Source organism: Gavia stellata, chromosome 8 (genome assembly GCF_030936135.1).
Source record: "Gavia stellata isolate bGavSte3 chromosome 8, bGavSte3.hap2, whole genome shotgun sequence".
In the NCBI taxonomy this organism is placed as follows: Eukaryota; Metazoa; Chordata; class Aves; order Gaviiformes; family Gaviidae; genus Gavia; species Gavia stellata.
In genome coordinates, this window is record NC_082601.1 from 1,135,378 (window position 1) to 1,150,287 (window position 14,910).

A 14,910-nucleotide genomic window follows, 5' to 3' on the forward strand; every position below is an offset into this window, starting at 1 on the left:
CGTCCCCCAGGGAAGCCCTGCAGGCTGTCGCCACTGCCCTGGTCCGGCACAGCTCCGGCATGGCACGGCGCCTCACTGCATGCCTGTTGATTTAGAGCCTTCGCAGCCCTCCCTCCACAGCTGCTGCCCATCTTACATCAAACACACCAGACCGGGTTATAAACCATTACTTCTGGCAGTGCACAGATTTCTTGTCAAGATTTGCAGCAAACTACTTATAGCTGAAGAGTTATTTCTTTGGCCTTATAAATACAATTAAGCATGAAACATTGTATGTTACCATACACCTGTATACATTTCATCTTTTTTCTCCTATTAGTTCTTCCAGCTAGCACAATTGGGTTTTTTTCTTAAAAAATACACCAAACGTGTTTAAGACACAAGCCAAACAAGAGAACTTCATTTTTAAGATGGTATAGATCTTCACTTCATTCCCTGTGCGCTTTGCTTGCAGCACACTCAGTGGGGAGGGAACTCCACATACAATTATTGTACACAAACATTTGACGTACAGATGTTGGATGTATGTACTATATGCAAGTTATTGTTGTACAGAAGGCCAAGACTTGCAGCTTCCCACAGGTTTTTCTGAAAAGCAGCATGTACACCCTTGAAGATTCCCACCGTAACAAACTTTCTTGGTCTGTATGTACAGCATCACATTTTCCGTTTACTTCATACTTTGGTCTCAAAAAAGACCAACTTCATCTTTCCTTTACACCATGACAAGGAGGAGTAAAAGGGAAAGGCAACAGACAAAAAAAATCCCATAGCAAGGGAAGTTTTTCAAAGGAAAGTTACTGTGGAGGCCTGGCCTCAAAAGCTACAGCAACTTCACAGAAACAGGGAGTAAGCGTTGAGTCAGATGTCTCGGACTTTGGCACCGGTAACAGCGAGCAGCCGCACTGCCACCAGTACGGAGCTACGCAAGGAGTCCACCATGCCAGGGTGCCACCGGCCACTGACAGCCAGGCTGCCACGCTGCCGCAGCCACCCCTACACCTCCCCTTACGCTCGCTGCGGAGCGTGCGCTTGGCACTGCCGTGCGGCTGCCTCTCCCCGGCTCCAGCTCCCAAGGGGTGCAAGGTTCCCCATCAGGTTTGCGGTCCACTGCCTGGCTGCATCGCAGGCAGGCTACCACTGCGAGAGGCAAGTGAGCACCCAGGGAGGAAGGCTGCCCGTGGAGGAACCCGCTGGGGCACTCCCACAGCAGCCCAGGACAGCCAGCCCAGCGGCTGCACAGCCACCTCGTGGGACAGCCACAGGCACTGGGACGCAAGCCTGCAGACTCCCTCTCCCATCAGTCTGGCACAACAGGATTTGAGCAATCTGAGAAACGTCTTATCCCTGGAGCAGAGTGCCTCAGAATAAGACTTTATCCTGTAGGTTTATCCCCCCCGCCCTTAAAACATAAAGACTAACCATCAGCTAAACCCTACCACCTTAAATCTGTTAAGACTACCTTTTGTAATATCACTTCTACATACCTGAAAATGTCTACAGATACTCATGAAGTCATAACACAATATGAAATTCAATACGGCACAAGAATTAAAACCTGCAGCTGGAAAACTTGCACTGCCATCACCACACTCAATCTCCTGCAAAATAAAAGTATAAGACAATCAACATCAGTTCACATACCATCTATAGCCGCATGAAGCATATGGTGACGGTGAATATATACACATCATCCAAGCACTCTGTGTACTACACACTTCTACCATAAGGTTTCTTCAAGTCGCTAGAATAACAACTCATCTTTCAGATTGCAAACCAGTGGCAGTCTTGAAGTAGTTCACACACCTTACACATCAGCAAAGGAGTCACTTCAAATAAGAATATAAAACCCTTGCAAGTGCCTGTTCTGGGAACACAATATGCTCTAGAATCCAAGGGAGTTTAAAAAGAACAAATTAGCATCTTCCAACAAGCTGGCTTACATGTTTGCAGAGACACTGGCTTTCAAGAAAATAAATGGAAGTGTATCCTCTTAATGTTTTACCGAGTTCAGTAAGACAGGGTGATGGCTGAAGCACAAATCCCTACTTATCCCAGTTCAAGTAAACTCCTCAAAAGTTCATAAACTTTGAACAAACTGTGATTCCTTGTGAATCACACTAGAAATATCATTGCATATATGAAGAAAAAGCACGAATTCCCCCAAAGTTGTGCAGTAGATTTCTAAGTTGTTTGTACAGCAATGCTGCACAAACTTATGAAAGTAATCAGGAGGAATAAACTCAACACTCACCACAACTCTGAGTTATATAGATAGCTATTTTTCAGTAGTTTGAAGTTTCTATTCTTCTGATAACTTTTTTGTTAAAAAAAAAAAACTCAGACAGAAGATGCTCACGTACGGAATAAAAGCTGTACTGGGCCAGTGCTGGGAAATAAGATAATGACTAATATTACACCTGCTCTTCATGTTCAGAGAGCTACATCTCATCCGTTTCCATCTCCCAACAGGCCTCTGCAAATAGCAGGCACAGACCCAAGGTCTCTGCTTTCAGCTGCTTCAGCTAAAGGAGCTCCCTGTGCCATCTCCTCCATACTTCCCATGGGGCATCAGCAACCTGCCATGCGAACACACCTTTAGTAACCCCCCCTAACCTACTGTTGCACTCGCATGTGCCAACAAGCAACCTTTTGTTACGGATGCCATAGGTTCTCATTCATTAACTAGAATAAGCACTAGTTCTTTCAGATGAGAGAATTTATTTAAACAAACAGCAAAGACAACAAAAGTCCCCATGCCCCCACAATGCTTACTTCGATCCAGAAAGCCTTGAAGCATCTGCCACCAGCTCTAACACAATACTGTAGAGGCAAGCAAACAGCTTTTATTTAACAGTTTCCTATACAAAATCTCCATTAGGAACCTAACAAACTCCACGGCCAATTGCATGCAATAAATATGCCTTCATACGTATACACAAAGGACAGTCAGTCTTCAGAAGTTAAATGATTATCACAATCAATTGAAAGTTGAACTCAAAAATCAGTTTCTTGAAAATTTTGGATGAGATACAAAATATTTAGAATGGTGTCTATTATATCACAGCCTTTTGGCATACTAACGTTTTCCACCTTCACATTTCTACCAGTGAAACTTTTTACCCTATAGAATCCAGTGCAAGCAATGCAACACACACAGAAGTCTGCAGAGCTCCACCGGCACCTGAAAGCGCTGACACTCAACCCCGGGCAGTCACAGCCGGGGAGCTGAAACAGCCGCTGCCTGCCTGTCCGCTTCCACGGCCTCCCACAGCTGGCTTCCTCACATGAAGCCACGCACAAACGTGCGCTGATAACAAGGGGAAAAAAGAGACCTGAGAGGACCTATATACCAGGCTGGAAACCGCGGCAGTACAGAAGCGGCTTCAAAAGCAGCAAAGGCAATAACCTTGAAGGAGGATCAGACTGGACAGCCAAGTGGCACTCAGCTCTGTTGTTGCAGTGTAATATCCTTAGAATACAAATGTGGTTGCCCACATACTGTTACAATTTGATCCGGCTGCCCCATAGCTCCCTCCCACAAACAAGCACAGTTTTTTCACTGCACATGTAACAACATGCAAAGAGCTGTGACAAGCCTGTCTACTAACACAACCTGATTACAGCAACTCAGCTGACACGGAGGGCGAGCTCCGGGCACCACCACAGCGGGCACGAAGGTACAGACACATAGGGAATGGGGTTCAGGATCGCTCCTGCAGTGGGACTTTACACCAGTCTCACTGTGGCTACAGCTGTCCTCACCGCACTACAGTGAAATTAGATATGCCACAGAGAACAAATTTGCCTCTTTCATTATGCAAGATAACATATAACATAAAGAAACTGGCAAGCTCAGTGCCCTCTATACAGGAGGGATTTCTAGCCTCAGCCGTCAGCTGTCGGTAAGGGACTACCCTCCGCTTGCCCGACAGTCGGGTACGTGTGTCATTAGCTCTACTCAGAGCTGATAGCTAGATTACATGCAATTCCCTGGAGAAAGGAACACTCCCAGGAGACCAGCTGCTCAAATTGCCACATAAATCTTGCTCACCATCAGTAAGTGAAGCTTATTCAGGGACAGAAAGGAAAATACGGCTTAACATAAGCCACTCCAACACAAAGCTAGACAGGCATTCAAACCTACAGACGGTGCTTTTACACCTAGAACATCTCAATTTCATCCTAGGAAGCCGTGAGCCCGTATTTGCAAGGTATGAGCAGATGTATTTGGATTAGGCTGAATTGAGCTCGGGGCATTAGCAGGTATGGCAGGCAGGCAGAGCCTCAGACAAACAGCCGGCGGAAACACGGTATATACGTGCCAGGCTGCTGTGCGCCATGCCGAGGCTCTGCCCCAGACTCTTCAGCGGGGCCCTACTAGAGCATATTGCAACTTCTCCCTGCCCAAATGCTCCGGCTTCTTTCCGAAAGGAACTGCATTGCATGTGGGAGACAGCACACAACAAGATCTCCTCTAGGCAGGAGGACGGCTTAAACACTGCCCTGGTGTACACACAACCAAAGAGAAATTAGAGGCTCTCTCAACATACGCTTGTGGGTTTTTTCCTCAAGTTCTGTCCCAGAATGGCTGCTAAAGGCTACTGTCAGCACCAAGCAGGATAAACCAGAGCGCAGAAGATGAAAGGGGAAAGAATGCAGCCCACATAGTTACAGCAAAGGTTGTACACAGAGTGCTATGTACACAGAGAAGAGACTACGCTTAAAAACCCCTCGTCTTTTACAAGTAGGTAATGAAACTTGACCCTCTTCTAAGCTGAGATCAATAGCTTGTGATGGAAACTGATTTTTAATAAAAATCATCATAGCAAACAGCACAAGAAGTGATGCAGTCAGAAATAAGTCATCTTTCCCTAACACAAATATTTTGAGTCACCTTTAAAAACAGCTCAAACAGCATACAGTTCTTTAATGCTGTAAGTGCCATCTGACACTGTAAATCCACATGTTAAGCCTTATCCTTAGTGTCAATACGGGTCATAAATGGCACCCTTTGGACCCATGCCCTTGATTCAAGGGTGAGCTGAAGTCCCCAACAGGCTCTGGAACAAGCTCTGGCAGGAGCAAGGGGCCCTTGACTGGCGTGGGAGCAGCCAGCGGCATGCCGCGAGGAATGGGTATTGCGTACAGCGTGATCTGTCCAAAGAGTTAAATAACCTACAGCGAACATTTTTTCAGCAAATCAGCTAAGTATCGGTAAAGATTCACAGGGACATTAGCTCAAACTTCTAGCTATTAAAGGACTTCTGACAAGAAGAAATAGGCTTTAAACTTGGAAGGAAACACAAAGAGCGAAAAAAAAAAAAGAGGTAGTTACATGACACTGAAACTACACAAAAGATTTATCAGGACAAGTTCATGCTTTCAGTTTGCAAAAGTTAAAAAAGTTAATACAAACTGTCATCACAGTAGGAACCGGCCCCTCCTGCAGTGCATTTCTTAACCAGCAATTCAGAGTCGCGCTTACTTTGATGTAAAAAAGCACGCAGCAGTCACTTCCATAGGAAGCTCCCACTCCAGAGCCCAGGCTGGCGACCGGCAACCCTGCCTCAGCGAGGTCCCCAGGGGAACCTCAGCAGCTAACAGACCCTGGACCTCCGGCACCGCAGGCGAGGGCTCCACTTCCTCAGTTAATACACTTCTTACAGGCAGGATTCTTCTGCTTCACTTTCAGCCCCACATTTAAAAGCCAAAATGCATACAAAGCACAACTTACATCTTGTTTTTTAAAGAAGTGATTTCAACACCCGTCTTCAGCAGCTGCTTCTGGACAGCGTGCCCCACGCGACAAACATCTGCCACCCCGCAGTTCTCGTTAGCCTGATATAAATCCTAGGAGTGACTTGCCTTCCTCATTTCCTGTAATGCCCAGCCCAGGCAGCTGCAAGACTGTTGGTTAGATCTTATTTTGAGTTGTGTAACTCTGTACAGCCCAGAGCGCGCACAGGCACCTACCAGGGCTCCCGCTCCCACCCGAGGAGGCCAGGTGACTGAAAAGGCAGTGCTGCAATCGCCGGCATTGCCGTACTCAAGCACTTAATTATGAAGATATCGGGCTGGATCTAAGCAGCACACGGCCAAAGTTGGGGGAAAGAATGAGAGGAATGAGGGAAGATGGAGGGAAGGGGAATGGTGGAAAATTCAGCTGCAGAATCGCGCATTAGAGATCAAAGAAAGATGACTACTTTCACAAAAAGTGAAGAGACAGATGGATACAAACTGTGGAGCTTAGCAATAGGAGTGTGTGACGCCCTGTACGCTGCCATCAGACATAGTGTATGAGACGCAAAACCTGTTAAATTAAGAGAAGAAATCCAATCTGTTATGTTGTATATCTGAGTGCTTTATGAGGCCATTACCATGGAATCTGGGTGCTTCACATTCCATTTTAAATGAACACATCTAATAAAGTGAGTCACTCAATGGAAGACTTAAAAATAGAAGACTTATAATCACACCACTACAGTTTGCATAATTTGCCATTGGCACAGTAGCGTTGTCTAATTCAGTATTTCTCATTCCTTCCAAAACCTTCTCAGGTAAGTTTTGGATGATGAGAGCCCCAGACCGATATCCCTCCAGGCTGATTTGAGAGTCTTGCGCCGCCTCTGATTCTCCAAACAGCTGAAGTCGCTACCCTCAGCTCCCTCTAATTCAGCTTTTGATCCTTCTTGCAAGGACTACTTAAAAGGCAGCCACTGCGATGGCGCACAGAACAGCAGTGAGACAGGCCACAATTAGGATTCTTAAATGCTTAAGTTAACCACAGTAAAGCTGCACTATTCTGAGAGCATGTTAGTGGCAGCTTATGGGTGTGTCAATGCAGGAAGTGCCCAAATAACAAGAAAAAGGGGACGTAATCAGAAAATAATCTTATTAGCACCCCCCTTAACAAGATCATCTACCAGCTCTCCTATAGCTTTTCTTCTTTGCTTTTAACAAAGGCTGAAGTGGCTAATACTAAGTTACATAGGATGTCAGACCCTACTAACCAAAGCAAGCATCTTAGAAGCAAGTGATTAAAGCTTAAACCAAGCAAAACTGAAGATGCCTCCCCTGCAGCACTCCTAACAGTCATCAAGCATCTCTCTCCTCAGCCAATACGGGTCTAACCTCTTGGGCTGCCCTGCACTGCTTGTTACCTAACCAGCAACGACAGCAAACAAGAGAACAAAGCTGCACACTTTGAAGGGCAACCAAAGCCTGTTATCTACCTCACCAGCAGAAGTCTGGGCCACTGACTCATGCACTTCTGACTTCTCCATGTAATTATTGTAAGCCATATCTATAATGAAGCCACACACCAAGAAAGAGTTCCAGAGGGTACGGAACGTGGCTGATACCACAGCAGAGTCTGTCATCCGGATCCTCTCCTAAACCCTCTCATGGTTACTTTGGGTTCTTAAACACAAGTTACGGCACTTAAAGTAATTATCCAAGAACCACCTCACCAGCCAAGCACAGAAACATAACCCACAATACCTAGACAGCTCACAGGGTTACAAGTCCCTTTAAGCCACAGATCACACCACAATTTTTTAAGTTCCTGTACACAGAACTTAAAACCCAAAAACCCCACAGGCTACCCTGCACTAATAAGTGGAAGCCAAGCAGCAGTTTACCATATGGGGAAAATCCTTCCCACGCTCCAGTACAGCAACTAGCTCGGCTCTCATGCCCAAAAGTAGTTGCAGCGCTTGCCATGAGCAAAAATAAAGGAAAAACAAAGCAAAACACAGGTGTACTATCCTCATTCCTTCTCCTGGTCCCCACTGCTTCAAACTACTGAATTTGCTTTCTGTACTCAGGTGACCAAGATCTTCCCACCCAGCACTAGACAATATCCCAGCTGCTTTAAGCTGTATCCTACAAGGAACAAACTTTTTCGGCTTCTCTTTCCACTCTTTATATTTTTAACCTAACCACTGTTTTCTTCTGTTTCATTACCCTCCTATAAAAATATTGTCTTACAGATAATGAGGGGAAAAGTCGGATTTGTAAATCTTTCTTGGGATTTCAGATAGTAATAATTTTGCCAGAGAAAGCAGTATGTTTCTGAGAATGAGGCAATACTTACAGACAATGATGGCTGTAATCCCAAGCACTGTACCTAAGAACTAAAAGGAGTACACAGAAACACTGAGGTCACAGGTATTTTGAGCTTTCCCACCATACAAACATCATAATATATTTATCAAGTTTTATCATAAAAGTCTGTAAATTCCCTCTTGCCCTACAGAAAGATTACTTCAAAATCTGCCATCCAAGGAGTGGGAAACCTAGTCGCCAGCCTGACTACTGACTAAACGTACACAAGATGATTTCCATACCTTTTTGTTCTTGTGCCAACGTTGTCTTTAGCTTAAATAGTTCAAATAGTTACTCTCGGTTTCTATATTAGTGGGGGTTAATATCAGCCATATACCCCACCACGCACACAATACAAACTTGCAAATACTATAAACCAATTACTGTAATTAGAAATAAATGTTCTTGTTAGATACAATTAATTTATAGCTGTTCACCCTTTTTTTTCTGATATTCTTCATTCCCCTCATATTTAATGCAGATATTTGATTAGACAGTCTACCAATTCAGCTTGATCCCAATACTGAACTACAGCCACAGTTTTCTTTCCCCCGCCTCCAGCCAAACACTAAAGGAGAAAGGATTAAAAAACAAGGTGTTTTGCTTATTACAAGACTGGACATAAACCTGCATATACAAACAGGCACCTGCTCACATAATAACTACAAATTAGGTGATTACTTAGGTGTGTCAAGGAAGTAGCCTAGTTTTATATACTGGAATAAAGATTGAGACCTGATAGTACATGCAAATCTAATCCCAGAGGAGGGGCATGCATTCAATATAATTTTGACATCAGAATCAGCACTTGGTTCGAGAAACTCTTTGCTAAGCAAAAAAGGCAGAGTCCGAGACTTTGTACCCGGCCACCAGAGAAATGACAATCTGGGCTCCATCAGCACTATCACGATGTAACTCAGGGCAAGTTCATCTGGCATTTGGAAACCCCTCTTGAGACAGAGCTACACGTTCACTTGGGAGCCTCGCTCAAAGAAAGTTATTTAAGGATACGGGATGTTTCTAAAAGCAATACTGTGATACTGTAGAAGTGTTTTGATTACAAATTGTTTGTTACTTACTTTCTGAAATAATGCTTTTTCAGAAGAAATGGGCTACATCTACATTAGCAGGAGCTGTGGCACAGCTGCCGCAGACCCCTAAAGCGGCTGTTGCTGAGAACACAGCCTCCACGGTCTCTGTGCTCCACATCGTTTACTCCCATGAAGCAGCTGAAGCACAGGAGGCCTTCCTTCTATAAAGGGTGACCTTCCCACTTTTGTCCGATCTGCTTCAGAATTTTTCTTCCAGCCTCTAATTTTTGTTTCGTGTTCATTTTCCCTTCTACCCAGCACTCAGCTTTTGAGTGGTTTCCCACCCTCCCGAGAGCACCCAACAAGGAAGGGGAGAGGCAGCGCCCAGCTATCTGCGCCCTTCGGAGGCAGCACCCCGCGGTCCTGCTCACATCCCTGAGCTCCCATCGGCTGCAGGGGCACACCCACAATGATAAAGCTAATCCCCAGAAAAATGCAGGCTCAAACTACAACTGGAAGGCCAGGCAATATACAGATTAACTGATTTATATAACTAGACTATCAGAACTCTGGTTTAAATTGAGTGCAGCATAGGCCCATATATCTTAAAAAATGTAAAAATAATTCTTTTGCCAGCACGTAAACAAGCACTATGATAAAAGTAAGCTGTGCTTAACAGAGCTACCTGCAAATGTGAACCCTTGTTTTGAAACCAGAGGGGTATTTCCATAGGAAAGTAGAAAGTAACAATTGCAAACTGACTGTGGAAAAAGCATATTTCTTTTAAATATTTGCTAAAGCGTGCAGAGACTTGTGTGAAGACAAAGTAGGTAGCAGAAAGGAACCTGTATGAGCTTTCATTTGGAAAACTAGTTTGCATTAATGGCCTTTGAACCTACCACATCCATCCGGCCTTCCAAATTTCTATTAGTGACAGATTACCAGGTAGAAATGGATCTCTAGAGAAAATATTACATTATGTAATAAAGGCCTAGCTCACCAAGTTATTATTACAATGCTCCTGTGCATGCATTCATGCGCACACACATAATTAAGCAAAACAAAGCGTATATCCATACATACACACAACCAAAGTAACACTATAAATTAGATATAAGGTGCGTGTATAAATCTTCATGCACATGCGTGCCTACACAAAACTTTGGATTAAAGTTAGACTAAATAAAATTGGTAAATGGCTAACATTAAAATGAATAATATTCTGCTTATTGCTATCATAGAAGAGCAAATACTGTATTTTGCCTTAGCTATCGACCCTTAAAGACCTTGAAATATCAGACTGAGTCTTTACTAGCTAATCATCAGTCACTGCTCATCACTAAACATTTCTGAGGAACGGTACCTACAAATAACTGAGAAAAAGAAAAGGTATGACTAACTTCAATTAAAAATACACCACGCTCCTAACAGCTGTGTCTCCAAGCTTGCTTCTTATCCATGGTCAGAAGATTATCTTACAAAGGGACTTTAGAGCCTTCAGGCCAACGTCACTGTAATTACGCTTGAGCAAACCTCTCACGCAGGGAAACTTTCCGGGTGGAAACCCCATCGCAGAACAGCAGCCATGGGTCAAAGAGAGCTCAGCCAGAAGCAGACTGCTGCTCCGGCTGTACATGCGATGCCTTTGCCCCTCAAGAAAGCTCAGCACAGCTGCTGCAGGCACGGCGCTCTGACGTGAGGGCCTCGTACGGCAGCAAAGAGACATTAGGAAGTGTGGCAAGGAGCGGGGCAGAAAAGAAAAGTGCAACTACTTCAGAGCGGAGAAGGGAGGGCCCCCACTTCCTAACAGCGGGTGGAAAGGAGCTCACTTCCAATGTGCCTTTACTACCAGTTTACAGTAAACAGTAGAGTAAGCTGAGCAGGTAGTACAGCTGGCTGTTTTAAACTCAGGGTCTCCACATACACGCATTTATATCTTTCCCTGTAGTAACCAGCTTACAAACGTTTACTGAAGTGATTGGTTAGAAGAGATAAGAACTGAGAAAAGCTTAGCACTTGTTACACCAATATGCTCTCACCCAGAAATGGTCCCATGAAAATGTTCAATGTAAGTGAAGTAACTGTTTTCATTTTCCAAAGTTCAGCGGAACTACAGCTACACTATTCTTTCCCTAGCAGTCACATTTTTTCAGTAATAGCAGACGCCGTACTCTACCAGCTTTATCTGAGAAAGAAAATCTAGTGAGAGTGTTCTGCAAAACCCCCTATTTGTTATACATAGATGCCTACAGATGTGCAAACAGCTATCCCATAAACAGGGAGAGCAGGGCCCTATCTCCGTTTTGGAGGACGCTCCGGGGAGCTCAGCCCCTGAGCCGGGCGATGCCACACGGCAAATGGGACGGCTGCCGAGGACTTTACACTACTTCCAATGAACAGCCCCGCATTCAATTTTGGGGTCATTCTCTCCATCCGAAAGCTTAAATAAAACAGGGGGGAGGGGGGTGGGAGCCCTTGGTAGAGCCGAGACTTACTGTACTTTGTGAAAGTAGGATCTGGAGAAGGAGAGAGACAGAAGCGATGCGTTTGCTACAGATGTATAATAAAGGCAACTTCAGAGTTGAACCCGAGGTTACAACACGCCTGTCCGGGACGGACCGCACACCGAAACACCCTCTCCCCACCCGACTCCCAGCCATCGCCCGCAGCCGCTCCCGCAAAGTCACCCCCGAGGCGGGGACCGCTCCCGCTCCGCAGCCGGGCCCAGGTGCGAAGCCCTGGAAGCCGCCCCGCTCCCCTCCGCCGTTAACCCCCCCACACCGCCAAAACCGAAAGCCACTTACGGCAGGAGCCCGGGCGGAGCCCGCGTCCCTCTCCGCGCTGCTCGCCGGTCGGCGGGAGGAGAAGGCGGAGGGCGGGGGGGGGGGGGCCGGCTCCCTCCTCCGGCCGCGGCACGCCTGGCTTCGCCTCCAGCCGCTTGCCAGCTCCCCCCCGCCAGCTCCGCCTTAACTACCAGCGGCACCTCCCCGCCCTGCCCTCCGCCTCAGCCAGCCGGCAGGCCGCGGCCGGGCCTAAGGGCAGGCCGGCTCTCCTCAGGAAGGGAGCCGCGCTAGGCCCCGCCGCTGCGGCCTGTTCCCGCCTTCCCGCTCCGGCGCTGAGGAGAGCGACGCGCCCTCCCTCGCCCCGCTCTGTGGTGAGGGGCGTCGCGGCCCTTCCCGGCCCCTCCTCCGGCTCGGGCTGCGCGGGCGGCGGAGACAGCCCCACGCGTGGGCCTATGGCCCACGCGTGGGGCTGTCTCCGCCGCCCGCGCAGCCCGAGCCGGCCGGCGTGGGCAGCTGAGGTCCTTTGGACGCGACATCGGGGTGGAATTCTGGTGGTGGTGGTTCACTTTGGGGTCACAGAGAGCTTTCCTCCTTACAAATAAATGGGGACGGGATCCATTATGTTATATCTATTAATATACATTATATTAATGCCCACATATCTCCTAAGATCCTTCCCTGCTTGCCTAGTGGGTTAAAGCGCAGTCCACTGGAGAGGAGACCTTTCCAACACGCCTCTTGAGTTGTAGTAGAGCCGTAATACTCATAACCCAGATGATTCACAGGGGAAATCCTGGGCCAGAAAAATGCTAAATCTCTGAGGATCCACCGTTGAAAAAAAAATAGGCAGTGCGTCATGGACGTATAGAAATTCACAGCTTTTCTTTTTCAGTTGTCCCCTCCAGTGGCTCCAGCATGGCATGAGGCTGGTTGAGAAATGACATCTCGGGGGCTTGATACATCTGCCAGCTCCCTTCCTTCAGCTGAAACTTCTCATGAAGCCTCGCTGAGCTCCCAATTTCTGCCAGACTTGGCAGAAGCGCAATTAAGGAGTTAATCCGGGTCTTCATAGACTAGGAGCCAGGCTTTCCACCTGCAGGCTGGCTGCACAACTACCCTCCAGCCACTGGTCTTTGTGGTATGGTTTAGTTTTAGGTAGTCCTGCGAGGAGCAGGGAGTTGGGCTCGATGATCCCTATGGGTCCCTTCCAATTTGAGATATTCTATGATTCTACCCCTCTGGGGCAGAGCTGATGGAGCCCAACACAGGATGACGCTCACGCTGTCACGCAGAGGAAACTTGCAGTGCAAAGTGCTGGGACAGGGCGGATCTCACTTTGGTTTTGCAGCACAGAGTATGTGGGCTTGTTTTTCTCTGTCGAAGGCTTCCTAAATTGAAAGCTCTCCAATTCTTTCTCTCCAAAATATCAGATTTCCAACCGTGAACTTCCCTAGGCACTTGCCGTATAAGGCTTATAAGTGAGTTGCTGACTGGGTGACACCTTAAGACATTTTGTGTATCCTCATTCTTCCTACTGCTTTCTGTTCTGTGATACCAAGTGATAAGACTTGGAAGAGCTGCTGCTAAGAGCTATGGTCTCCAATGGTCCTCTTTGTTTCTCATCCTGGTTCCCACACTCCAGGCTCCTAGGGACACAGCTGAGAAACATGGCTATGTTTTTTGGGGAATCATCTGGAGATTCCTGGCTGTTGCTTCTTTTGCAGTGAGAAAGCCAGACACAAATTAGCCAGGATCTTCCTCCCCCTCCAAAACTCATTGCTGAACTTTTGGCTGTGCTTTTCCCTGCAAATTTACATCTTTAGTGAGCTGCAGTCGCAGTTCGGCAAGTGTTTGGGATCTCCTTTTCCGTGCTGGACCAAAACATGAGCTGATCGTGTGACTATTTATACTCATGAGCCCGTCACGAGTCTTGTCTTTGCCCATACGCTGCCTGTGTCCGTTGCCTGACACAGTCGGTGTCACACATGCAGGATCCCTACACACCCCGTGCGCTGTCCTGTCCGTGGTTCCCTGCTTCCCAGGCATACAGGGATCAGCTGTGTCTAACCATGCTCCTTGGCTGTCTCCCAGAAACTGCTTTTATTGCTGTTCTTCCATGCTCACTGCTTAGTCAACATGCTTTACAGGCAGCATGAGACGTGTTTTCTATCAGGCACAGAAAAACAACCTGCTGCTGTGGCAAAGGATGGGGCACATCTCCCTCCCACAGTGTTCTTCAGGCACACTCCGGTCCCCCGTCAGCCAGCTAAATGTCAGCAACAGGTCCCATCTGAGGAGGCCGTAGGAACCTAATCCCTCCCTCTTGGGTCAGATATAATCAGATGAGCTAAATTGGAAGCTGCAATAATAATGTATGGCTATCAACTCTCTAGGTGGCATTTAAAGTCAGTCAACAACTGCAAGGATTGGATTTCAGAAGTTTTGCAAAGTAAGTGGTATTCAGGCCACCAATGCTGGAGGCAGTTTTTATCCCAGACACATTAGGAGACAGGGTAGTGCTCTTAAAAGGAAATAAGATCTGGAGTGGCAGCTGGAATTAGTACGCTCCATAGATATTCAGGCTTAGAATCCATGGGAATACCTCAGCTGAACAGAAAGAACTGAAAATTAAAGGAAAAACCACCAGAGGTGGATTCATTGTTTTTTGGGTGTATGGTTTGGGGGTTTTTTTTGAGAGAGAGTGTGAGAAAGGAAGAAGAGTAATTGGGCTAGTTAAAAAAGGATTTACCTGCAATTTGTGGTGAATAATTTCAGCATGATCCAACACACACGAGTTCTAGATGGGAATATCTACCCCGTATATGTGTACTAATACGGCACTAAATGTTGCCATTTTGTCCATCTCTAGCAAATATTCAAAACGTCATCATAAATTTGTTAGAACTGGGAAAATACCCTATCCTCCCACCCCTCAAGGTTGTCTACGCAGATATGGCTGTGTTGTCAGTATCAATTTATGATAATTT

At 46.5% G+C, this 14,910-nt stretch overlaps 1 protein-coding gene across 1 annotated transcript in view; it reads right to left on the reverse strand.

Moving 5' to 3' along the window:
- Positions 1 to 11,979, reverse strand: part of GPD2 (glycerol-3-phosphate dehydrogenase 2) — a 62,259-nt gene extending 50,280 nt beyond the window's left edge. Inside the window, exon 1 of the mRNA XM_059820129.1 lies at positions 11,945 to 11,979. The gene's annotated coding sequence lies outside the window, so the exon portion shown is untranslated. The remainder of the gene's footprint in view (positions 1 to 11,944) is intronic.
- Positions 11,980 to 14,910: the final 2,931 nt, after the last annotated feature.